The sequence below is a fragment of the Cryptomeria japonica genome, chromosome 9 (assembly GCF_030272615.1).
Source record: "Cryptomeria japonica chromosome 9, Sugi_1.0, whole genome shotgun sequence".
Taxonomy (NCBI): Eukaryota; Viridiplantae; Streptophyta; class Pinopsida; order Cupressales; family Cupressaceae; genus Cryptomeria; species Cryptomeria japonica.
In genome coordinates, this window is record NC_081413.1 from 497,735,329 (window position 1) to 497,762,855 (window position 27,527).

Sequence of the window (27,527 nt, forward strand, 5' to 3'; positions counted from 1 at the left end):
ACATTAGATGTTAGTGTTAGAAAATAAAAGATTAAGCACTATCCTGAGCAAGCATATCAAGAGAGATACTAAGCATGAAATAAAAAGCATACAAAGACCAAAGAAGTAAACTAAACTTCTCCAAATTCTGCCCAAAACATTCATAGTGGCTCCTCCCTTGTTCCTCTCCTCTCCAAGTTCCAAATGAGTGTAGCTCTCATCAACTTTTTGCACTATGGATGCCTTATGGAGGTTCAAGATTGAAAAATGCTTTAAAATATGCTATGCAAGTGTAACACAAATTAAATATGAGATATTATGAATTTAACTAAGATTAATTTTAGTCCAAAATGACAATATGAGTGATTATGCTAAAATAATCTCTAAAATTTATTATAAACTAGATGCATACAAGTTTTTAGGATTATGGATGTTCTTGAGAATACTTGAGGATTTTAAAATTAGGAATGTGAGCTCTATTTATAGGTAAAATGGAGCAATGGAGGGTTAAGATTGACTAATCTCAACAAGGGTTGGGATTGAAGAGCTTATGATCCATGTGAGGGCTTTCAAACCAATCCCAAGATGACAAATGTCAACAAGAGATGGGTTGAGAGGAGAGGGAAGAAGTATTAAATGCTTGACATGACCTGAGGGTTAACTTGGGAGGTATGGTTAATGTTGATTTGAGTGAATAAATTCATTATTCAAAGAATAATGCATTTATCTAATGGATAAACTCTTGTGCAAGAGTTAGTGAGGATAACCATGGTGAAAGCAATAAATGCTTGAAGAGACCCATGGGTTGAATGAGGGTTGAGTTTAGAGGTAAACTCTCTGACCATGAGAGCAAGTGGATTTAACCATAAATGGTTATGTAAGAGCCATTAATGGTCATGTAAGAGCCATTAATGGTCATGTAAGAGCCATTAGTGGTTTGGAATACTTTAGGGGTTAGGTTTTTGAACACATAAAGCATTAAATGTTTTTCAAAGACCTTGAAGGCTTTGAGAAGTGACTCCAAGTTGCTTAGGAATGTGACAATATTTAGGGGAGGGATTAGGCTAATTAGGAATGATTAGAAAGTGGTTAGAAGGGTCTTGAAGGGGATTTTGGATTGCAAGTGGATTTGGTGGGTGAGGGAAAATAGGATTTAAATAAAAATTTATTTCAACTTGTGGTTGCAACTTGAATTTGTAGGAGAATGCATGTGGGGGGGGGTTTAATGATTTAAATAAATATTTTAATTATTTATTTAAAAGAGGAAAGGGGATTGAATTAAATAAATATGATTTATACATTTAATTGATTGTGAGTTTGGTTTAATGAATTAATTAAAATAAATTGAATAATTTATTTAATTAATAAGAGAATGTTTGAAGATGAATTAATTAAATGTTAATTTAATTAAATGTTGGCTGGTGGGTTTATTAATCAAATAAATAGTAAATATTCATTTTAATTAAATCGACAACTTTATGTGACTACAAATACCATAATCCATAGTTAGTAGTACCTTTCAGATACCTCAAAATTCTCTTGGTTGCTATCAGGTGTGCCTCCTTTGGATTCTTCTAGAATCTTGCAACTATATCAACCGCATGGGCTATATCCAATCTGCTATGAACAACATAGTGTAATTTGCCAATCATTGACCTGTATTCCTTTTCATCAATAGACTTAGATGCATCTTCCTTGGACAACTTACACCCTGTAGACATTGGTGTTCCAACTGGTTTACAGTCACTCATGCAAAAAGTCTTCAATACCTCTTTCACATACTTAGATTGAGTAATAAAAATACCATTCTTTATTTGTTGTATCTGCAAGCCTATGAATTTTTTTCTTTCCCCTACTAAAGACATTTCGAACTCATTTTTCATTTCATCTACAAAACTATTGCTCATGACATCATTACCTCCAAAAATAATATCATCAACAAATACTTCACTGACCAGTATTTCATCTCCTTCAAACTTCAAATAAATATTACTATCATCACTGGTTCTTGCAAAGCCTATCTTCATCAGATGTGTATGAATCCATTAATACCATGCTCTAGGTGGCTGCTTTAATCCATACAAAGCTTTATGCAATCTGCATACCATGTCTTTCTCACCTGTCAAAGCATAGCCATTTGGCTGGTCTATGTATACCTCTTCTTCCAATATCCCATTGATAAATGCAGACTTAACATCCATCTAATATACCTTGAACTTCTTATGGGCTGCAAATGCAAGTAAAGTTCTGACACCTTCCAGTCTTTCTACTAGTTGAAAAGTTTAGCCATAATCTTTGCCTTCTTCTTGAGCATAACCCTTGCAAACTAATCTGGCCTTGTTGCGAACTACAACACCATCTTCATTTAACTTGTTTCTGAATACCCATTTAGTGCCTATAACATTCTTATTTACCGGTCAGGGTACCAGGGTCCAAGTGTTGTTCTTCCCAATTTGATCCAATTCCTCCTCCATATATTTAACCCAATAATCATCACCAAATGCCTCCTTAGCACTTCTAGGCTCAATGGTGGAGATCATGGAAGATTTCTCTCTTATTCTCCTTCTAGTTAGTACTCTAGCATCCTTATCCCCAATAATCTGCTCAGGACTGTGATTCAGTCTTACATACTCAGGAATAACATGATCATTCTCTTCAGGTTCAACTTCTTCATTATCATCTTCTTCTGAATTTATTTGTTCTGGTTGAATAGGTGCATCAGAATTTGCCTTAACGGTTTCTGATTTAATAGTTTCAGGTTCCAAAAACATTCATCTACTTGAACATCAACGCTCTCAATAATTCTTTGTGTATGGTTGTTAAAGCATTTATAGGCCTTATTCTTGATGGAATAGCCAAGAAATATGCCTTCATCACTCTTAGCTTCAAACATTCTAATGTAATCACCTCTTTTAATAAAACATTTGCTACCAAATATCTTAAAATAGCTAACATCGGGTGATCTTCCATACCAATATTCATAAGGGGTCTTGTCCTTGCCTCTTTTCACCAGAACTTGGTTCATTGTGTAGACAGTTGTACTTACAGCTTCTTTACAAAAAAATTTCGCTACACCTCCTTGTATCAACATTGTCCTAGTAGCTTCAACCACTGACCAGTTGTTCCTCTCTTCGATACCATTCTATTGTGGTATCCTTGGTGCAGAAAGTTATCATTTGATACCATTCTCATCACTTCCTCAAAAGTAAATTTACCGCCTTGATCTGTTCTCAGACATTTTATCTTTTTGCCACTCTCTTTCTTAGCTAAGGCCCTAAATGCCTTGAACTTAGCAAAATCTTCATTCTTATCCTTCAAGAATATGACGCACATCATCCTTGAACAATCATCAGTGAGGATCATGAAATATATGTCACCTTGAATGCTTCTTGTTCTTATTGGTCCACATATATCTGTATGAACCAAATATAACAAGTTCTCTACTAAGAAGGACTTTCTCTTAAAAGTTGAAGAAGTCATCTTTCCTAACTAACATTCTTTGCAAAGAGCATTAACCGGTTTGTCTAGCTAATGCAGACCTCTTACTTTCTTGGACTTGCTCACTTTAATAGTGTTATCAAAGTTTATATGACAAAATCTCCTGTTCCAAGGCTAGCTATCATCTATCTTTGGAATCAAACAGTTGCTGACTTTAGGATTAAGATGAAATAGATTACCTCTGGTTTGTTTCCCGGTTGCAATCAATTCACCTTTGTTGTCAAATATTTTGCACATACCATTTCTAAGCTCTAGTGGGTATCCTATGTCATTAAGTTGTGCCACACTCAAAAGATTGTGCCTTAGACCTTCAACCCCATAGACATCATCAGCACTTCTCTTCCCATTAAGAGAAATAATTCCCTTACCTTTAACCATATAGGGTCAGTCATTGCCAAATCTGACACCGCCATCAAATTCCTGCAAGGAAATAAATTTGCTCAGATCACTGGTCATATGATGCGAACAACCACTATCAATGATCCAATCATTAGAGTTATCCATCCTGGACACCAGTGCCTTCCGATTTGATATCTCTTCCTTAACAGATACAAACACAATATCTTGACTACCATCATCATCAGATTCTTCATCAGTGATACCAGTGTCAACCGCTATAAGACAATCTCTCTTGCCTTTACCCTTATACTTCTTGATTTTTTCTCTCTTGTATTCATTTTCACCATTAGGACAATTAGCTGGTATATGACCAATCTTGTTGCATGCAAAACATTTTAAAGGTAGGATCAACGCAAGATGTTGAGTACACTTTTTGGCCAAAAAATGGAAGTGTTTTCCCTGATTTTTAGATTTTGTCTCATTTGAGCTTAAATTTTGAAATACTTAGAGATTCAATCTTGGAAAAAGTAAGTAATATAAAAGATATCCCTTTGAGTGTACTTTCCAAATATGTAATTTATTTTAATACCCACATAATAAAAAATAACTTTTTGAATGGAGTTCTAATAACTATGTTTTAAAAATGCTTGTTTCAGGACCATACCATGCATGTGTAGGACACACTTTTTTTGACACAATTAAAATTATTTTCTCAAACCATTTTGGGAAATAGTTTGTAGCACACTGAAGATTGATGAGCATATTTTTCTGTATTTTTTTTTCTAATATATTTTTTTCTAATTAAATTTTTAATGACTGAGATTATCTTTTTTAAAAATTGACGTGTACGACCCACATAATTTGACGTAAACTTAAATTTTTTATTTAATTTTTTTATTTGAAATAGAAAATAATTTTGTGTATATTGATGACATAATTTTTTTTTCAAAATTCATTAAAATAAAAAAGTTATTAAATTAACAAAATTAGTTAATATTTCAAGTTTCTGGACCCGATTTAGTATAAATTAAATGAAAAATAGTTAAAATAATAAATATTTAAATAAATTTACATATTTAGAATCTAGACAATATAATCTGAAATGGGTTTTAATTTTGTATAAAAATTCTCTAATTACAAGCACGTAAACTATTTCAGAAGTTCATATTTGTGCTTTCAATCATGGAGATTTGAATTTGCAGGTCCATGTCTCAGGTGTGGCCATCCCAAGCCTATCCTGAGCCTAATCTCGAGTCAAGTGATGGGTTGTGGAATCAAATTCCATAGAATGGGGCCGCATTTTAAAAACAAGGGCCCGTTCTTTTTTTTTACCATTGGATATAATAACGAGCCCCCATTTCTAAAATGGGGGCCCATTCCTAAATAACTGTTATTGTAAAAAAAAAGGCATATTGCATGAATTTACCACACTATCATTGAAATCTGTACGGACAAACATTTTTTACATCATTTGGCAGTACTTTTTAATATTTTTTACACAGATTTCTGAAGAACTCAGTAAAAAGATATTATTTTTTCAAGAGGAGTTTGTAAAGATGGGTTCTAAGCAATGTCAAAAGAAATGAAGGAAGACAACGACAACGGACGAAATTCAAGCAGAAAGAGAGAAGGAGGCAAAACACCAAAGAGATCAAAGATCACAACAATGACAATTGAATAACACTTCTAAAGCATCTAGTTCGGTGCTCGTTGTAGATGAGACCATTAAAGAGATCATGATGGACACAAGAAATGTACAACCAAACATAGGTATGACTGTTGATGCAAATGTTCATGTGGATGCAAATCCTAGTATGTTTTTAAATCCCCAAGACTATGATACCAATCAAATTGCCGATTTAAATGAAGCTAGTTATAAATTTTAGACACCAATACGAAAAGAAATAAAAATTGAAAATATTACACCACCCTCTCTGAAAGAAAATGAATGTAATTTGTTTACTATTGAAAGAAATGTGCTAGATAATCTTAATGGGTTAGTTTCTTAGAGACAAATCAAAACACATGCGAACAGATTATATAAACAATTTTTCTATAATAAAAAGTTAGGATTCCAATGTCAATTAATGCTACAATTAATTAAAATGTTAAAAATGCATAAAGACATGAAAAAAATAGCTATTTATGAAAAACCAAAAAGAAAAGATGAATAATATAAGCAAGTTGTATCTACTATTGCCAATGCCATTGATTCTATCGAGAAAACAAGTGATCTAAAGATAAGAATGCAACATGTAGAGTTATAACAACTTCTATAGTTGAGAAAATAATTATTAGTAAAAGAATGTTAAGTGATATAAGTGGCTATTTTAACTTACATCGTAGAACCTTGTCAAGAGCGGCCAAAAGAAGAGACACAATTGAAATTGATCCACTAAACCATTGTTAGAGTTTTAGTGGTAGACTTCAAAAGTCGGACATGAAATTAAATAATGAAACTAAATAATTAATTGCAAAATTTTGGCATGATAACACTAGAGTTTCATCAAATGCTAGAGATATTTTAGAATTAAGGGTGGGATCAAAAATTCATGATCCTCATCCAAAACATCTTCTTGACATGACTCAAACTGAATTCTTTCAAAAATTTAGTGATGAATCTGTGTTAATGAATTTACGAACTAGTCAAAGATCATTTGAAAAATCCAAACCCTAGTATGTTAAAACCAATAAATAAATAGTATCTTCTTGTTGTAAAACTAATATTCAATTCTGTTACTATTATGATGTTTTTTGATATATACGTTGTATGTTGCATGGTAATGATCTTATGCAGGATTGTGGTGTTTATGTTCCACATGAAACTATAAAAGACTTTATTGCAAGTTCATTTTGTAAACCACCTAATGAACAATTATTTCTTTCCAGTTCATGCATTTATGGCCTTTGCAATTTATGTGGGAACTATTCTTTGATAGGTGAATGTTTGCATGAACATGTTTCATCTGAGTTTGGACAAAAAATGGTTTGATGTTAAGAGATTTAAAAATATAGAATACCCTCTAAAGGATGGAAAGATGGGGAAACATTTAGAATTGATTATAGAACAAAATAGTGTGAATGCATTTATCAGTGAGTTTAAAAGTCATATTGTTCCAAAATATGTGAAACATTCCCAACATGTCTGATGGCTTGATGGACAATTTTGTATATGCAAGGACACATTTCTAGTTGGAACAATAGTATCAGTTGTGGATTTTGTAGAAAATTATACTCTAAAACCACAAGAAGAAACCAAATCACAATACTACAACTCAGTGCAAGTGGCCATATTTGTGCACATTATATATAGCCATGACCATGATAGTACAAAAGATAACAAATTTTTTTTAGGGAGTATCATTTCTATGTTAGTGATAAGCAATTACACTCGTCAGAGTTTGTTCAACATTGCTTCGATGTATTTCATGATAATCTTAAGGAAAGAGAAATTGACATGAAACAACATATGATATGGTCGGATAACTGCACTCGAAAATTAAAAAATGCAAGAATGTTTTATTGGCTATGCAAAGCTCATAAGATAACCAATGTCCAACATTTATGGAGTTTTTTTGAAGTGGGGCATGGTAAGGGGGAACACGATGGAACTGGTTCTTGAGTAAAAAGAGCTCTTGCTAGAGAACAATTGAAATTCGAGGATGCAACGAAATTCAGAGATGCTCATGCAGTTGTAGATTGGTGCAATTCAAAGTTGTCAAAAGGATCAACTGAGAACTCTGCAATTCGGCATTTCTTCTGGTTGGTAGAGGAAGATAGTATTCCTATTCGGTATTATTGTAATACCATCATTGAATCAGCTAAATGGCATTTGTTTAAGAGTTCTAATTTAAACACATGGACTATATTCACAAGGCAGCTTGCTTTCTTTTGTCAATTTTGTGTTTCCGGAGATTGGGAATTTTGTGAGAATAAAGAATGGGTTGAAGAATGGCAACAAAGATCATTGACACCCATAGATGCAAATGATCTGCATGAAAGAACTAATGAAGATATGGATCATATGTTTGCATTAAATGACTATGATTGCATTTCAGATCTTATACAACAAGCTAAAATTGTTTTTGAAATTTGTTTTGATTTATTAAATAGTACATATATATGAAATCTTGCAGTGTATATTTTTGTTTTTATTTCTCATTAAATATTAAAATAAAATTGTTTTGTGCACAAAACATGTCTATGTTGTTGTTGCACCAAAGGATAATGAAGAGGGGACAGAGTATTGGTTGGCTCGATGTGTAGAGCACAAATATAAGCTAACCACTCCTCGACTAGATGCTGATGGTTATGACTATCCAACAAGATCTATGGTTGTTGTTGGCACTTCACTACACAAATATCTAACAAGAAAGAATCGACTACCCACATTTGAAGATGATGAATTAGAGAAGAAGATTATACAATACTCACATTTGGTAGTGGCAACTAATATAAAATTGGATATATATTGTGGCATGCCTGCAAATAAACAATTATGGACTCTCTCTATGGAAGAGCATGAGACAATTATAGAAGATTTTCAAAAGAGAGAGGATATAGATGGTATAACAGAATGAATGTCAAGTAAGTTATAATTTGAACCCTTAATCCACCTCCCTTTTAAAAGTCGTGATGTAAATTTTATATATAATTTTAAATCATGCATCATAATTAAAAAATCTAATCTAGTAATTTTGTTTCAGGTCTACCACAAGTAGAAAGCATCAATGAAAACCAAGTTATTTGTGTATACTTTATGTTTCATTTTGAATAATTACAAGTTAAAGTTTTGTACCCTTAAGGAAAATCCCTTTGAAGAGTCGTGATGTATGCTTTATGTTGTATTTTAAATTCAATGCATCCTCATTATAAAACCTAATCATATGTATTTTTCTTTTCTAGGTCTCTCAGCATAGACTTGGCCTCAATGACTACTATTTTTTGTGCATACTTTATGTTGTATTTTGAGAGATATAAATCTTTATTATTATAATTTAAATGGATTGTTTATTTTATTTTAGATATGTCTTCTTGATTACACTTTTTGTAATATACATAAATGAGAGACTATTGATGAAATTTATGAATGAGATAATTATGTTTTAATCAAGTTCTATTCAATATATTTGTTTTGATACTTTTCTCTTATCATCATTATTATTGTAATGGTAATTATATATTTGATTATATTATTTTCTTATCTATGATGATTAATACTTTTTAATTTACAATATGTTATAATTATAAGATATTTTTTGATAATTTGGTCTTATCATCATTGTTAGTTCATGATGTACACCTTTAGTTTATCTAATCACAAGTTATTTAAATAAAATTTCAAGTCCACATAATCCATATATATATCTGGATGGTAAAATGATGAACTCCACATAATATCTAATGTGCACAAAATATATATGATCTAATCCTATTATGCTATTATCCATATATATAACTTGTATGTGCATGCCCAAGACAATATATACAATGTTAAAAAATAATTAGACGTGTAAATAAATGTGAAAAGTCCATAAAAAAGTACATCCCATATAAAATAGTACATGTACATCATATCAGAGCCAAATAAATAGTAAAATATAAGTGCTATCATCAATAACATCTTGTGGTCTCTTCTCCCCGGGACATGGACTAGATCCACCCGTCTCATGCTGTACAAGGAAAAAATAATATTAAAATACTTGAAATTAACTATTAAAAGAATCATTTATCAAATACAGTTGGAATTCATAAATTAAGTTACAAACTTACCATATGTGTGCGCACATCAACTCCAATAACTTGTTCTGCATGTAGTATATGCTCGATAGTTATGCCATCTTGTATACAAGATAAGAAATATGATATAATGAGCATACCATAGATGGTGTCACAATTGTCACACCCTTTTCTTGATGTGATGTAGAGGGTCCCTCATGACCTGAATCCTGGAGAAAGAAGCATTCAATGTATCAACATGAAAATTTATATAGTATATGATGATAACATATTAACTTAAAAAACTAGTACAATGTCTAGGTAGAAATTGATACTATACCCCATAAGGCGTGCCAAGCTGTGTTCCAGTACATTCAATATTGACTCTAATTTTAGGTGTAGTCCTTATCTACATAAACCAAATTTATTTAATGAATTATTAGATTGTAAAAAAAAAAGACATGCACTTAATTTATATCTATATTTAATGAAGTATTTAAAGATTGACATGTATATATATATATATATATATGTATATATATATACCTGCTCAAGATGATCATTACATCAAAGAAAATCCATATATGATGTAGGACCTACACACATCTCATGACAAATCAAACACATATGTGGCATCCATCGAGGAGCAGATGCCATGTGAGCAGCTTGCTCACTCAAGTTAGCTGTGAGGGAAGTCAAAGCATATAATGTCGAAATGAATGATGTATTCTGCACATCTGCAGGAATCGATGGAGCAACAAGTGGAACTATGGGTGGATCTGGTAGGGGATTATTACTCCGTGCCCCTAATCGATGTTGTGGCATTCCACGACCAACACCCTAGAATGACTTAATATCAAAATAATTTGGTTTTTGGTGCATAACAAACTCACAGTATAATTTCTTTAAAAAATATAAAGGAACCTCATAATTATGATGTGGTGGATAATCAAAAACCATCCACCATCTATCCCAAAAGTGTCTAGCCATTTCTGGATGCACACACCACCTAATTGATATTCTTTTCTGGTTAGGTTGCATTGGTTCTCTTGTTTTTGGGTTAGTAAAATATGGACATAAATGAGCTTTGGTTATTTTGAGATCAGTGATTTGCCTATAAGTTAAACCATCGGCATAAAAATCATGCAACTCTTGTCGTCATCTATGAAATTGATCTAATTGAGAATCAACAGATATAACTAACTTGACAACAGTTTGCATTGATTTTACAAACTCTAGAAGATGGGGTGGAGTAATTGGCTCATTTTGGATAGCAGTAATATTTTGTTCAATCACTTGTAGGTTTTCATTAATTCATTCTCTTAAACGAATTTCATCCAATCTAGGGGGTGGAGGTGGACGTGGTGGTGGTGGTGGTGGTGGTGGTGGTGGTGGTGGAGGAGGAGGTGGAGGTGGAGGTGGAGGTGGAGGTGGAGGTGGAGGAGGAGGGGGTTGCGGTGGGGGATTTTCACCTAATAATTCATCTATGTCAAAGACATCCATGATAACAAAGAGCTCCTACATATATAAAGATATACATGAATTATATACAACTCTATGTCAAAGAAGAATCTATTTTAGTTTTAAAAAAAACATTTATAAATAGTAACATTTCTATGTTACTGAATGAGATACACGTGAAATATAATATAATATTGAACTTAAATAAATATACATGTACATACTATTGAATCTTTAAATATAAAATTTGTGCACAAAACTTAATAAAAAATTTCAATGAATCTTCATAAATCTATTATATATTCAATTCAATGCATTCATTTCTTGTAAAATGCATCAACTATTAAAATCAATATAAAATATTTCATACATGAAATTGTAAAAAAGTTAAATAAGATCAACATATGGTCAAAATAATGGTGATGTAGTACATATCATATAGGCAAAAGTGACCATGAAATTAAAACAAATGGTCCAACTTGACATCAATGAGTATGATCAAATATTGCTTGTAGGATTAGTAGGACAAGTAGGTTCATTAGGAAAATACTCAATACTTTCAAATGAAGTGTTATAGGATCAATATGAAGTATGGGATATAAAAGTATAGTTAGGATCAAAAGTGATCAATGATTTGAAGCTCAACAATGGTGCAAATATTCAAATATACAAATTATGATAATATGCTAAGTATGATATCTAATTTAAAATATTTAATATGCATGATAGTGGAGTTCCATGATGCCTCTAATGTAGGATCAAGCTATGTGATATAATAATATAATATTGATATAAGTAGGATTGCTCGTTAGATATGCCAATGTAAGATCAATAAAGAAGTGGGAAATACGATGATCCTTCTTAGTGTAAGAATATATAAGGATTTATCATAAGTGCTTAAAATAAGATATTGAAATGTAAAATCATTACACTCTATAAACCAAGATATGATCATAAGATCATGCAAGATAATAGCAATACAAGATCATCATGTGAGGCACACTCATATGATACTAAGATGCAAAAATGTGTGATCAAATAGTGATAATCTATTATATTCTCTAAAATAATAGGCATGACAATAAAAGATTGTAAATAGCATGCTCTTGTTGAAAAAAATAAAAAAAAATAATGATAAGTCATTGATGAAAAATAATGAATAACATGTTTTTAGTAACTAGACATAAGAGTAAGAGATAATATAGACCTAATTATCAGTGTACCTGGATATAATTATATATAAATGGAAGGATATACAAAAATGATCTAAATTGATAAATTTCACAATGTATGAACATAATATAATACTTTAAGAAGATAGATCAACCATTATACAAAAATAAGATAATGCTTTAATAAGATTAAAAAAAACACTATATGAACATATGTGAAGCAAATAGTCTTGAAGATCATAAGATAGAAAACAGATTAAAGTATAAGACATAAATCATTATGGGAAATTAGTAGTTATTAATAAAGATAAGATAATGTAAAAATAGGAGATAAAACATATGAAGTAAAAGTAGGAATCATGAAAGAAAATCAAGTGAGAAAATATTAAACATTCCCTACAAGTGGCGTAATAGAATATGAAGTAAACATAAAAGATTAAATTAAACATATATGTTCCCAAAGTGGGAGACAAGACATAAAGGACATAAATAGCTACCAAAAGATAAAGTAGATGTGAAAAGTGAACAATATGAAAGATAAATTATGAATGAACATTGACTTTGTTGGTGAATAATTATTTTCTTGTATTTAGCTAACTATTGTATTGCATGATACATGATATGGATGATGACAAGGATGGTTGAGAATAAAGATAATTTGAATGGATTATGGTATACTCCTAAGTGTAGGGTACTCTTAAAAAATTGATTATACATGATGCAAGAATTTCGTCTTCATCATGGTACTTAACCAGGGTGTCATAAGAATGGTTTTCACCCATGAATAAAAAAATTATGTTTAATTTTCTCTCTTTTTTAATTTTTATGCAAGACAAAATCCTTTAGGTGTGGATATGTTAAATGATACACAGGATACTTATAAGTATTTAAAAATCCTAGCCAGAAAATTTAGGACACCAACTATGGACCTATTATGCAATGTCATGGCATAATAGGACTTATTATGTTGTCTTGGAATAATAGGTCCTATTATAAAATGACATGATATAATAGGTCCTATTATGAAATGAAATGACATAATAGGTCCATAATTAGTCCTATCATACTAAGTAAACATGTCGAATTAGTACATCAGTGTTGAGCTGAATTAGATGATGAAGTTGCAATGCGAGAAAATCATGTCGTGTCATGGCTTAATAGGTCTTAATATGGACCTATTATGTCACGATTGCATAATAGGTGGACTATTATGCAATGTCATGGCATAATAGGTCCTATTATGTCATGACATTATATAATAGGACCAAATATGGACCTATTATGCAATGTCATGGCATAATAGGACATATTATGCCATCATGGCATAATAGGTCCATAATTTGTCCTATCATACTAAGTAAACATGTCTAATTAGCATGGTTTCAGTGTTGGAGATGAATTAGATGAAGTTGGAAATTAGAGAAAATCATGTCATGTTGTGGCTTAATAGGTCCTTTTATGGACCTGTTATGCCACGATGGCATAATATGTGGACTATTATGCAATGTCATGGCATAATAGGACCTATTATGCCATGATTGCATAATAGGACCTATTATGCCATGATTGCATAATAGGACCTATTATGCCATGACATGATATAATAGGACCAACTATGGACCTATTATGCAATGTCATGGCATAATAGGACATATTATGCCATAATGGCATAATAGGTCCATAATTGGTCCTATCATACTAAGTAAACACGTCGAATTAGCATAGTTTCAGTGTTGGAGATGAATTAGATGATGAAGTTGACAATTCAAGAAAATCATGTCATGTTGTGGCTTAATAGGTCCTATTATGGACCTATTATGTCATGATGGCATAATAGGTGGACTATTATGCAATGTCATGGCATAATAGGACCTATTATGCCATGATGGCATAATAGGTCCTATTATGCCATGACATGATATAATAGGACCAACTATGGACCTATTATGCAATGTCATCGCATAATACGACATATTATGCCATCATGGCATAATGTGTTCTATTATGCCATGACATGGCATAATGTGTCCATTATTGGTCCTTTTATACCATGGCATCACATAATAGGACCATAATAGGACCTTTATGCCATGACATGGCATAAACTTGTGCCTAAGCTTTGATATCTAAAATTGGAAGAGATTTTAATTATTTTTAAGGTTATACTAATAGTGGTAACTTTTATATTGCCTAATGAGAATTAAGAACAATTTTGGTACATATGGTCAATTTAAGGAATTGAAATGGTGGCTTGCTAGAAGTCATTACATTTTTTCGTTTATTGGTTGAAAGGCCCAATACCTAAAAAACTAATTCCTAGAAACATTTAACAGTCCTATTGTGCCATTTCATTTGGTCTGGATTTGGTTTTGATTTCCATTTAGTTTCGGTTTTGTTTTGGTTTTCGTTTTGATATTGTTTTGATTTTGTTTTGGTTCTTGTTTTGATTTTGTTTCGATTTGGTTTTGGTTTTCATTTTGATTTCTATTTAATTTCGGTTTTGTTTCTATTTGGTTTTCATTTTGATGTTTTTGAGATACCTTGTATCTTGTAAATTTGATATTTTTTTTTGTTAACTATCTAGGTTTGGTTTTGATTTGTAAATTTGTTGATTAGGGTTTAGGGTTAACTGTTGAAGAATATTTCAAATCAAAATTAAGAATTTACAAATGTAAAAACAAATTTATTTCTAGGCTACTTTAAAAAAACTAAAATAATACCAAAAATATAGGAAAAATATACAAGAAAATTATAAAATTTGAAAATATATGATTGAATGTGTACCTGGGATAGTGGTGGAGGATTGAAATGAAATCCACAGCACAGTGGCCTGTTTTTAATCTACTGTTCACATTTCACTTCCAGGGTGAAAATGAAAAAATTCGCCCAAAAAAAAGGGTAAAATACGATTTAGAAACAGGGGCCCATTTTTTAAAACCGAGCCCCCATTTTATTTAAAAGTGGGCCCCCATTTTAGAAAAAATCGGGGGCCCATTTTTTTTTCGCTTGGGCCCCCCATTACCTTTCGGCTCGAGTGCCCAAAGCATAAATGGGCCCTCATTTTTTGAAAATGAGCCCCCGTTTTTAAGAGTGCATTTTCCAATGCGCAACCTACCACGAATTTGTGACATTCTAATTCTAAAAGTTTCATGTTTGCTTGCATCTAATAGCCACAAGATAGGATCACCCCAAGCATCATATTCCCATACTTTCAGGCTATATTTTCAAGCAAGGGTTTCTCTTTGATCCTTCTACTTGAATCCAACTCTATTTCTTCATACCACATCTGTAGCTTACTGTTCATGTTGTTTTATATCAATTTTCCATCATTTTCCCTAGATTTAGCATTCAATTTACATCCTTCCAATTGCATCTTAAAATCAATCAAAAGGAAGAAAATCCAATTAGTATTCAACCCTCATCCTAATAGAATTGAGATTGAATCTATTGAATTATTTCTCCTTTTAATGTAATGTATATTAAATAGGTTTAATTCCTAGTGTACATAACTAAACTTTCAAACTTGAATCACCTCTATCGAGGCTATGTTTGAGGGAGTGATTCTTGTTCCTTACAAAGTGTTGAGAAGTTTCATTCGAGAAACCTCAATAGCCTTTTCTTCTTGCTCCTCTAACTATGAATCTAGTGTGACACCTCGTGGGGACTGTTATTTTCCATCCCAATAACTTCTTGAGCCAAGACTTTGTCTTCTTTAGTTCATTTGAACAACTTACTCTCCCATATGGTAGATGGATCCTCTCTCCCAAAAACACACCCCAAGATTTAATATAGTAATCCTCTACATCTACCACAAACCATTAGAGAGGAATTAATTCCTTTTTTTTTCTCCTAGATTCTTGCCTTTGTTATTATCTCCAAATCATACCAACATGTGCCTCTTGGATTCATTTAAATTTAGATCCTTACATTGGATCCATGATAAGGAGATTTTTGTCAAAGAAAATAAAGGATAATAATTTCTCTCCAATGAAAGTTATGGCTTCTTTGTTCTAAAACTTTGAAGGTAGGTTGAAAAGTTTGAACAATACTACAATGCTATCTATTTCATGTTATATTGGATCGAAGTTTGGATGCCATAACTTAATGTAAAAACCTACCCCTTCCAAAGACAACGACTTATCCTCCATGATTGATTTTCGATATGCCCATAAACTACATTTGACCTAAAAGTACTATTTGGGGAAAACTCTTACCCTTACATTGTCTCCCAAGTGATCCAACCACTATCGCACAATTATTTCCATGGAAAGACCTAACTCACACTATTTGGTGAAGAAAGCATACCTTTTCAACTTCTCTTTCTTCAGTTGGATGATTTTGCCAGAATTATACCATGGCCTTATTAATTATGGGTTTTCGCTTCATATTGATGACTCTTTTTTTATAAATTGGCTCCCTTTTGAGTTGTCATTCCTTCCTTTGGTGAAAGAATTTACCTAGAGCTTTATTTCCTTTGCATGAAGAGGATCACCTAATAAGATTATTTTGACCCACTTGGGATAGTATTAGTCCATGTTGCAAAGGCTAGGATCTCCTCATTGTAGCATCTCATGTGTTTCCCCTTGATCAACCTCAAAAAGGTGCTCAAAGCTCCGCTACTCCTATTGGACTATTCTACTACCTTAGAAACTTTCACATCCTTGCGATATTGCTCCATCATGGCAGCCTCTAGAAATATTAAATTTAGATCTTTCATAACTATAAACGTATAATAGGAAAACAAAAATTGATTGATCTTATTCAAATACCAATAAAGATAGGCGGCCATATACACATATATGATTGCAAAGTGGTGAACAGTTGTAGTAACAACCAATAACCAACTTGATAACTAACAATGTAACACAATTATGCCAACATCCCCACCCCCCTTATTACATTGTTCCTAGAACTTGTCCTAGTGACCCTCCTTAAGGCTTAGACGATAAAACATGTTGATTACATAATATGAATACAAATTTTTGGAAGATCTTCTCTTGAAGAAGAAAATCCTAAACCAAGCAGGGCTACATCAAGTTGTCTCTTAACCCTCTGAAAGGTGTAGCTTCTAGCTATGTTCTTAAGCTCTTAGTCTTCAACTCTCGAATCACAATGACTTGATTTAATCAACAATGATCCCTAAGAGATACAACTAATTTTTATTATTGTTTAATGACTGTGAAAGGGTATAATTCTCGATCATATACTTTAAATCTCACTTGACAACAATCTATATTGAGTTCAACAACAAATCTTAAAGTTGCCTCTAAAATATAACCTTGACAACACATGTATTCTTCAAATCTATTAGCATCAACAAAGAAGACAAAAAGAAAGCATAAACCAAAAATGCCAAAATTGCTTCTTAGCCAGAAAACATCATCTCAAAGCAACTCCTCCATCCTCTGGTCCTACCAACCTCTGAAATGACCCTGTCACAATTTATACACTTGATGTCTTTGATGAGTCTTTGAAGGTCTTGTAAGATGTACTAGAGACCGACCCAAATGTCGAAGCATATCTGTTTGAAGATACATTGGCTACATTGATAAACCCATCTACAAGATACTTAACAATTGCTTTAATGTTTTGAACTGCACTTTCCCGAGCATTGGTAATAAGAAGATAGATTACTTGATTAATGAAACTTGCAAACCTACTTTGAATTGCATCTTTTCTCATAAAGCAACTTATCTCCAATTTATCACGAATAGGGGATGCATGCAAATAACTATGCGACAATTTATAATTCCTCATATACTACTTTCTCACAATGACTTCATCTATAAATTTATTAACATGAAGTATTCCACACCAATCGATGTCCTCATTGAATACAACAATGTGGACCCAAACAAGCCATCATGTGGGCCAACCCATCCAACTCCTAAGCATGGTCACTAGTAAATATAATCTTGTCATCAATTTCAATGCATAGAAGGAATAAAACCTATGGAAAAGATAATATCTTTCATAGTCACTATCTTGTGAGGGAGGACAACATTAAATATTTTAGTTGTGTATGTTTATCACAAAGTGAAGTTAAGCAGCCATACCATATCTCCCTTTAAATGCTTATAACTTTAAAACATCAAGAATCTGAGGTAGATTTACCCGTAGTGATTTTATCCGTAATGCTCTTCAATGGGCTTGGACCTCTATCTAACCAAAAACGAAAAAAAAAACTCTAGCTTCGCCCTAGCTTCCTCTCCGCAGCACAAAATGGATGCACCTTTGTATCTTTTCCTCCACACGACTATATAAATCACTGATCACGAAAAGAGAAATGTTCAATGGGGAACAAGACCTGTGTCTTTATTATGGATGAAGCCGTTTGCAGAAAGATTTCAAGCTTTGTGATGATGGTTGAAGAATATCTGTGCTACCCTCCTTTGTGCCAATGCTCGCATATCTTTATGCACTCGCAAAATGTACAAAATGATCTGCCAATTATGCACTACACTTCCTTCTCCTTGCTTCAAGAAATATGACTATTATCATAGTATTGAGTCGACACTCTAGACCTGTAGAAATTGATAGATCGCTGCCATGTATTACATTGTCTGATCAGAGAAGGGGAGAATGAAATCACTAGTGGGGATGTGCTTAAACTATGGCGGTGGTGCCTCCGTTTTAGAAATGCACACTGAATACATAAAATTGCGCTCACTGCAGTTAGTCCAATACGATGCTACACATGGATAAATAATGTTACTGGTATTTCTGTGCAAATCACTTCCTCTTCACATTCCTCTTCTTATCTTCTTCTCTACGCAAAGAAAGTTCCTTTTGTAGTCATGGCAAGGAAGAAATTTGTCATCTATTGCTGACAACGAGTAGCCTCAAGAATGCATTGATCTTGCAAAGCCCTTCAAAATATGTCTCGCCATACTTTCTTCATACGCTGGCTTCTTCATGTCATCCTTTTTTCTTTCTAGCACTTACTATAACAGGTGTGGATAATACAAACTAAACTTATACTTCTAGGTTTAAAAGTGTTAAACACTCAAAGTTGACTGACATTCTTTAGGCTTAATATGTTGTTTAATGTGTGTGGTCACACTAAGAATACACTTCTAGGCTTAAAAGTGTTAAACACTCAGAATTGACTAACATCATCTAGACTTAATATGTTGCTTAGTGTGTGTGGTTTAAGAGTGACCGATCATTATACCACTCTGATACCATATGTAAACATAAAACAGCAAAACAGAAGTTGATTGATCTTATTCAAATACCAATCGGCACAGGTGGGCATGTACACATATATGATTCCAAAGTGGTAAACAGTTGTAGCAACAACCGATAACCAACTCGATAACTAACAATGTAACGCAGTTACGCCAACAATAACCACATCTCTTTATTCTATGTCTAGGGTCTATCTTAATTAAGTTAGTATATATTCATGTTTGAAATCAGCTCCTAATATCTCATATTGCAATCCCTTTCATAATTGATTCTAAATTTTCACGAAGATCCTTAAAATTACCTTCCATTACCTTGGATTATATAAACAATTGTAGAAGTGACCTTGCAAATCCACTCTCTAAATTTTTTTAAAATTCAAATCAAATTTTATCTTTGTTAGCCTTTAGGTTACTTATTATTAGCTAATGTAGGACAACTTTATGTTTATTCATACACTTTGTTATTTTTATTAAGATCTCTCATTCACTCAATTAAAAGTAATGTTGAAGATCATTAATATATATTAGGACATTTTTATTTAGCACATATCATGTCTTATATATTGGATAATGGAAATAATCTAGAAACATTTACATTAGAGAACATCATTTTATAAATAACGAATGTTTACCTATTGTCCATGTTCTTGTTACTTATAGATGAAATATAGTCTAAATTTTTTTTTATAAACATCAATAGGCCTTATGTACATTACGATAGAAAAAGTTGCCAATCTAGTGTATATTCCTCCTAGATTAAGATATTCAAATTTAAAATTATTCTTGCATAGAATTTTGGAACCACATACACAAAGTTCAATTTTTCATTCAAGTTATCATATATGGACAATAATTGGTTTATAAAGTCTAATATTTTTGTTCAAATCAACCTTAAAATTCTAAAGCTTTAGCAAATCATCTACTACAATTATCATAACTTTCCCACATCATTGAATTTTAATCTAGGTACTGTATTTAATTTGTTTCAATATCTATATTTGATTAAATATTGATTTTAGCTAAAAATACCAACTCTATCACCTAAATTAATTAATGCATAATTTAAAGAATTGATTTAATTAACCTAAGTAGTTTAAATAAAAAGAATTATTAGTACTTTTCTTCATGTGTTCCTAAAAGACTATATAATATCACCTGAAAAAATAATTTAAAATTATATAATTAAACTACATTTTTTATAATAACATGGTACAATATCTATTTAAGTATCTTAAGACGAAAATATTATATTTATCATTATTTCTATATTTAAATATTATTATTTAATTAAACTACATATTATTTTTAAATAATTAAACTAATAAATCATTGATTAGAAAAATCTACAATATTTTATTTTCTATTTCATAAAACTTAATTAAAAAACACCAAATTTTAATCTCAATCAAAGTGAATTCTTTTGAAGTAAAAAAAGACATGAATATAAAAGACACTTCTTAAATAACAAATAGTTTTAAAAGTTTTTAAAATTTTAAATAATAAATGAAAATATTAAAAAAATTATCATATAAAATAATATTAAAAATATTAAAATTAAAATGACACCTAATAAACCGTGGAAAGGAAAATTAAATCCTTACAAATATGGATGCAAACAACAATGAGAATTGGAAATGTGAAAATGAAAACAACAAATGATGTTATGGGAACAAAAAGATATTAGGTTAAGTGGGCTCCACATGACATGACCACTTAAGTGGCCAATTCTTAGTTTGTGTTTTTTAATGCTCACATGTTATCAAGTGTCCCTCTCAATTCTCTTACGAGCCACTAGACTAGAAACCATGGTTAGATGTTCAACACATACGACATCTACTTAGCTTTAATCATTCCATTATTTTGAATGGGAATTGCACATGTAGACTAAAATTAGTGTGATTAAAACATGATACTTAGGTAGGCTCTCTCTTCAATGGAATTTTAGGACACATTTCATCCAACTTATGACACTTGTATACTTTTAATTTGTTTATAAACATATCACCTATTTTATCCTTAACACTATGACCCATTAAATTATCCATATGACCACAACAATGTCTTATCACTATTAGGTCCTCTAAATAATGTAGAAATTAGATGAGCTTGTCCACGAGTGATAGTTAAGATCGTATTGTCATTCTTCTATGATTATTAAACATTCAAAAGAATGTACATATCAAATAAAAGAGAAATGTACAATAATATATAAAAACAATAAATCGAATATATATAATACAAAAGACCTTACTTCGTTTTCAATATAACAAAAAAATCAATACAATTTTCAAACTAAACTCTCAATCAAATAAAAATGAAAGCTTATATTTTACTTCACTATTTGATAGCTGACTTTTCTTATTGTAAAACTTCGTAATTTATCTTTAAAAAAATCAAGTTAGCTCAACTCTTGTGACCATTTTAGAGACTGTTAAAAGTATTCAATACACGAGTTGGATTAGACTCAGATTTTGTTGGAGAAAGAGGAAGACTGGATTTTAACAAGATATATACGTGCGTGACAAGCAACTAAAAGCAGGCAATTTCTGCGAAGAAGGAATTGGTTGATATGCGACTTCAACACCTCTCGTTTTGACCACGTGAAATTTGAATTTTTTGGGGTTGCCTGTACTCTCTAAATTTGAAACGTGAATACATTAAGAGTCACATACCTCTTTCTCTCTTCTGCACGATCATTTTCAGAAACATGAGGCGTTAGACTGCTAAGACTGGATTTTAGGTGATCAACTCTTGACTGCTCGAAACTAAAAGCACGCAATTTCTGCGAAGATGTAATTGAATGATCTGTGACTTCAACACCTCTCATTTTGACCACGTGAAATTTCATCATACTCTTGTTTGGCCTCCTGCACTCCCACAGAATACTTTGTTTCCCTTTATATACGCTGCTGCCCATTTGCTTTAAGCCATAGTCTGGATTATCATCTCTTTCTCTCTTGCGCACATTCATTTTCAGAAACATTTAGCAGTTATACTTGTGAGAGACAAACATCAATTCTTTCTCTCTTGTGCATATTCATTCTCAGGAACATTTAGAGGCTATACTTGTGAGAGGAAAGCACTACATCTTTGAGCGATCACGCAGTATTGCAATGGAGAGCAGTTCAAGTTGTTGGATGACGAAGATGAGTTCGATTCTGCTGATTCTGGAGAGAAAATCCGTGCATTATAAACATTCAGCTCAACTCAGTATTGTGAAAAAGGAGGTGAATATAAAGTTTGCCCAGGGCTTATTCGAGTCGAAGCAAATGATGGGCTCTGTTAAGAAGAGTACAACCTTGTTGAAGAATAAGCTGCCAGGTGGCCCGAGCCCTGGATCAGGCAACGCACTTATCAACAATGATGGTATCAAAAGTGGGTGGAGAGCAGAAAGCATAATGAAGAATAAACTTCCATCTGGCGGTAGCCCTGGAACAGGCAACTCATATATCAACGATGGTGGCATTAAGATTGGCGTTAAGAATACAACGTTGTTGAAGAATAAACTTCCATCTGGCGGTAGCCCTGGATCAGGCAACGCATATATCAACGATGGTGGTGCTTAGAGTGATTGGAGAGCAGAAAACACATTGAAGAATAAACTTTCTTCTGGTTCAAGCCCTGGAACAGGTCACTGATTAACTATATATTGGCCATGTAATAGCTGCTGAACATTATTCTCAATTAATTCTTTATGAATTCTTTTTAGTTTTGATCGAAACTATTCTACTATGTGAGATTAGTTGGATTAATATGTGGATTTAGCTATTCACCTCTCATGCGCATTCTGGCATGTGATTTGAGGCTGATTAAATTGTCTTGTGTTGTGTTCATCATGGATTAACTATTGACTGAGGTACTTGTGAACATTGGCACACGTAATTGCAAAATTTATCGTTTTTCGTCATTCAGACCCTCATTATTTTCAAGTCCTTTTTGCCTTCTAAGCTATTTTTGAAAGTTATAATATTCTGTGATGGCACTATTTCTTTTTGAAGAGTTATTATTGAAAGTGGTTTTTTTGTTTTACTTTTGAGAGAGGGAATTATAAGCAATAGAGTAATTTTATAATCACTTATCTGAGTGAGCTTCAACTATTTTTGTATTTGTATAATGATGTTCCTATTCCTGGTACACTTAAGGAGAATCTTATCTTGGAATTTCATAGAGATAAAGTCATTAGAGTTATTTATATGAGTATTGATGAAGACATTTTGGAGTCACTTGTTGATTCTATGTGTTCTCATGCTCTTTGGTCTGAAATTCAGGAGGTATATGGTGATCATGATACTCTACCATCTCTTGATGCTCCTCTTTCTAATTCTGATCTGTCTCTTCATTATTCATAGCAGATAACCCATGTTTGTGATCCTTTGGAGGTTTTAGAAATTTCACATGAAGTTGCAGATGGTTAAAAGGTTCCCAATTCTTCGTCAGAGATAGTTGATCAACCTTCACTTGTATTGGCTCCTCATCTAGAGTCATTTGAGACTTCAATCATTCCTAATCAATAGGACCATCATTTTCTTTCAGATTCGGAGGACATATTTAATATTTCATATTTGTGGTTGCGCAATGGATTCCCATCCGATATCTCATAACTTGAAAGTTAGTCTTCTACTTTTTTGGAAGATACGTTTGAGGGATTCTCTCTCCTCATTAATTACAGTCATTACAATCCTATTACTACATCATCTATGTCTTTTGATCTTTCTCCATATCAATTTCTACATAGTTCCAATTTGTCACCTTCTTGTATGTTTAATTGGACTATGGAATCATCATTTGTCATGGACAAGGAGACACATGAGAAGATTTCAAAGGGAACATCATCATCCTACATTTGGATTCCACTTCCTAATTCCTATCCAAAATGGAAAGCCTTCCTACATTTGTAGTTGGTTTTTCTTCTTCCTAAGCCGATAAATATTGTTTGTAGGCATTAGACTATGTTTTGTCTTCAATCACTTACCATTCTTGCAACACATTATTCATTATAGGTGGGCAATGTTATCTTGGCGACATTATTCATTATGGGACATTATTGTGTCACTCATCTTGTAATATGAGTGCATATAAGCTCACATGGATTAAGATTTTTGCCTCTCATGCACATTGCAACTTGTCATTAGAGGTCAATTGAATTGTCTTGTGCTTTGTTCATTATGAATTAACTATTGACTAAGGTACTTGTGCTCATTGGCACATGTAATTTCAAAATTTAACATTCATCGTCATTGAGACCCCCATTATTTTTGTTACAATCAAGTTCTTTTTGCCTTATAGGCTATTTTTGAAGGTTATATTATTTTGTCATGGCACTATTTCTTCTTTTTTTAAGAGTCAATATTGAACATGGTTTTTCCTTTTACTTTTGAGAGGGACAATTATAGGCAATGGAGAAAAATAATAATCATTCATGTCTTAGTGATCTTGAGTTATTGTCATATTTGTATAATGGCATTCCTATTGCTGGCACACATAGGGAGAATATTATTTGGAAAGGTCATAGCGATAAGATCTTTAGAGTTATTTGTATGAGTATTGATGAAGACATTTTGGAGTCACTTATTGATTCTATGTGTCCTCATGCTCTTTGGATTAAAATTCAGGGGGTATATGGTGATCATGATACTCTGCCATCTCTTGATGCTCCTCTTTCTAATTCAAATGTGTCTCTTCATTATTGACAGAAGATAACTCATGTTTGTGATCCTTTAGATTTTTTATAAATTTCTAATGAGGTTGCAGATGCTTTAGATGTTCCTAATTCTTTGTCAGAGATAGTTGATCAACATTCACTTGTATTGGCTCCTAATCTAGAATTATTTGAGACTTCGATCATTCTTGATCAATAGGATGATCATTGTCTTTCAAATTATGAGGACATATTCAATATTTAAGATTTGTGGTTGCATGATGGATTCCTATCTGGTATCTCAGATTTGGTTTTTCAGTTTTCTAGTTTTTAGAAGATACATTTAAGGGATTCTCTATCCACATTGATTACAGTCATTACATTCCTATTACTGTATCATCTATCACTTCGGATCTTGCTCCATATCAATTTCTACATAGTTCCAATTTGTCACCTTCTTATTTATTTGAAAAGAGTATGGCATCATCATTTGTTATGGAAAAGGAGACACATGAGCAAATTTCAAAAGCAATATTATCATCCTACATTTCAAGGATTCCACTTCCTAATTCTTATCTAGAATGGAAAGCCTTCCTACATTTGTAGTTGGTTTTTTTCTTCTTAAGGGGAGAAATGTTGTTTGTATGCATCGGGCTATGTTTTGTCTTCAAGCACTTACCATTCTTGAAGGCCATCTTTCATTATGGTGGGGGGGGGGGGGGGGGCAATGTTGTTTTGGCTACATTATTCATTACGTGAAATCACTACTCACTCATCTTGTATTGTGAGCATATACTCACTTGGATTAAACTTTTTACCTCTCATGTGCATTGTGGCTTGTGATTTGAGAATGATTGAATTGCCTTGTGTTGTGTTTATCATGGATTAACTATTGACTGGGGTAATTGTGTTCATCGACACATGCACTTGCAAAATCTACCATTTATCGTCATTCAAACCCCCATTATTTTTGTTGAAATCAAGTTCTTTTTTCCTTATAAGCTATTTTTGAAAGTTATATCATTTTGTGATGGCACATTATTTGTTCTTTTTTGAAGTCATTATTGAAAATGTTTTTTTCTTTTATTATTGACAGGGGGAATCATAGGCAATGGAGAAATTTTATAATCACTCATCATAGTGAGCTTCATTTTTTGTCGTATTTGTATAATGGCATTCCTATTCTTGGCACACCTAGGGACAATCTTATATAGTAGGGATAAAATCTTTAGATTTATTTGAATGAGTATTGATGAAGACATTTTAGAGTCACTTGTTGGTTCTATGTATCATCATGCTCTTTAGGTTAAATTTCAAGAGGTATATGGTGATCATGATACTCTGCCATCTCTCGATGGTCATCGTTCTAGTTTTGATGAGTATCTTCATTATTAATAGCAGATAATCCATGTTTGTAGTCCTTTGGCATTTAAAAAAAATTCATATAAGGGTGCAAATGCTTTAGAGGTTACTAATTCTTCGTCAAAGATAGTTGATTAGCCTTCACTTGTATTGGTTCCTCATCTATAGTCACTTGAGACTTTGTTAGAAATTAGGATCTTAGGATACTAATCATTATAAACAAGATTATAAAGTATATGAAATATCATATGTACATGCAAAATATACACATTACACAAGATATGCATACGGAAAACCCTTTTAGGTAAAAAACCCTATAAATCATCATTTAATTAAAACACTCACAAATATAGTCTATAATAAAATAGACATGAACCTAGGGACACTCCTCCAATACTTCCACATGGCCAATAATACCTCATATGCATAGTGATACAACTCACCATAAAGATCCAAATTCACACACCTCTCAAATGAGAGAGAACCTCCTTAAATATAGGAGGAAGGGTGACTTCACTAATCACACCTTTTTAATAACCCCCACTCATAAATAATTAATAATCTAATAGTTATTAGATTATAATTATTTCAAATGTGATATGCTTATAAAGCATATAATATATAAGGTTTTATAACCTTGTATTAGAAAATTATATTTAAATGTTATAAGGATGTGATCCCTAATAACATTATGTTCTAACACTCCCCCTTAATGTTAATAGGGGTCACATGTCAATTTCCATAGAAGAAAAAATGAAGGACCCTAGTAACGTAGGTCTTCTCTGATAGTGATAAACAAGGACACAAATATATGCCAACATGAAGATCATGCATTCTGGACAACATGAAAGTCATCTTGTCATAATTTATAATCCTAGTGTTTTAAAAATGATGATATGAGGTCTTAAAAAATTATATTTGAGTCATGGTCTCTTCAAATTAGCCTCTCCCCAGGTTCATTACATAGTTCCCTTAAGACTTAATAGAATTCTCTTACAAGTGGAAGATTTACAAGGAGAAGAATTTACAATATGCCCGTAGGACTTAAGCACAAATGTGCCTATAGGACTTACTAATGCCTACCTATAGTAATTAATACAGAAAGGACTTACATATGCCTATCTGCAGGTTTAAAGGACCTACTAATGCCTATATAGGTCTTATTTCATA